At 39.1% G+C, this 1,789-nt stretch overlaps 1 protein-coding gene across 1 annotated transcript in view; it reads right to left on the reverse strand.

The window, feature by feature from the left end:
• LOC104963788 (kinesin-like protein KIF21A) overlaps positions 1-1,789 on the reverse strand; it is a 35,835-nt gene that overhangs the window by 31,102 nt on the left and 2,944 nt on the right. The window lies entirely within an intron of this gene.

Below are 1,789 nucleotides of genomic sequence, written 5' to 3' on the forward strand. Positions count from 1 at the left end.
TAAACACATATTTTAAAAGGCACACCTTTATAATTATTGGGATAAACAGGTTTGAAATAATTTCAATGTATACTAGGACAGTAAACCAGACATATCGTTTTAAACTGGAGAGATAAAAAAATATGCACGAATAAATAAATGTTAAGGTAAAATAAGATATGAATAACAACAAAAATAAAATAAGTTACATTTATTTGTTATTGGCTTTGGTAGGTTGTTGGTTATGTTCATATACTTATTTGATTANAAAAAAAAAAAAAAAAAGATTCTACTTATTGTGATTACGTAGTACAGGTACTATGTAACGAAACGGTTTCTCTGCATTTGACCCGTCCTAGTGTTAGGAGCAGTGTGCTGCCATTATGTACGGCGCCCGGGGAGCAGTGTAGGGAACGGTGCCTTGCTCAGGGACACCTCGGTAGCTGTTGGTCTTTCCGGGACTTGAACTGGTGACCTTCCAGTTGCCAAGCCAAGTCCCTTAGGACTTCGCAACCACCGCCCAGCAAGTCCTAACCATTAAATATACCATGCCTGAGACAATGGTGTCACAAATGCCTCTTTCACCATGCTGTTTGTCTGGCAGTCCCTGTACTTAAACTGTAGACATTAAACCCAAGCTGCTAGACATGAGACTAGTATTTTTCATAGTAAAACAAAGCCAATAAACAAAGCAGTACCTTCTCCTAGGGTCTTTCCCAGGGTTAGTTTATGTCTGTCCACCATCACGTCTTGTAACTTCTGCTTCAGCTCATCGCTGATGCCCAGGCTGTTCACTGAAGAGGAAAAAATAAGGAATGTTTATGGTGTTTGCTGACCAAAGCACTTTAATGAACAACACAGTACAGAAGAGAAAAACAATCAGACTATAAGACCACTATGCTCGACACTATGCCAAAAACAAAGTGTTAATAAACACTGCCAGCTTGAATAACAATGGGAATATAAGTGAAATAAACGCTGTATGTCTGTTTTGATCTTTAAGTTTTATTTTTTGAAATAAAGATTTTAAGGTAACATAACATTGTTTAAAAGTGTATCAATTGTATTAATGTAAGAAATTATTCATACTTTTAATGCACATGTTAGTCATGTTACAAAAATACAAAAAAGTCCTACTGTGAATGTCAGCTATCATATTAGATTAGATTACTTTATTGTCATTACAAAATGCAAGTGCACAGTGTAACGAAATTAAGGAGGGTCTAACCAGAGTGCAAAACAGTCAGTTATATAAACAATTATCAGAAGTATGTACAAAATAAATGACACAAAAATGAAGGTAAATAGATGGGAAATGTATAAATAAGAATAAATACACAGATAATAATAAATACAGTGAATATAGTACTGTACAACAGTAATGTACAAGGATAATTGCGCTTCAACACAGCACACGACAACAACTAGGCAGTATGGGACAGCGTGGGGTTCATTGTCAGCAGTCTGACTGCTGAAGGGAAGAAGCTGTGCGTAGTCCTGTTTGTTCTACCCGGGAGGCTGCGGTAGCGTGTCCCAGAGCGGGTGCCACGTAGGGGAATGAACAGTGTATGGTTGGGGTGGGAAGAGTCTCTGATGATGTTTCGTGCCCTTCGCAGGCACCGCTTTTCATAGACTGAGGCTATGGAGGGGAGTGGCATCTTGATGATGCGTTGTGCGATCTTCACCACCCTCTGCAGTGATTTATTGTCCTTGACCGTGCAGTTACCGTACCATACTGATATGCCAACACACTCTCACTCAAATAATCGTCCAGGACCGACGTTTGGTCAGGGTCCCGTGGCGTGCAGTT

The sequence above is a fragment of the Notothenia coriiceps genome, unplaced genomic scaffold (genome assembly GCF_000735185.1).
Source record: "Notothenia coriiceps isolate Sejong01 unplaced genomic scaffold, NC01 NC01_scaffold00036401, whole genome shotgun sequence".
Taxonomy (NCBI): domain Eukaryota; kingdom Metazoa; phylum Chordata; class Actinopteri; order Perciformes; family Nototheniidae; genus Notothenia; species Notothenia coriiceps.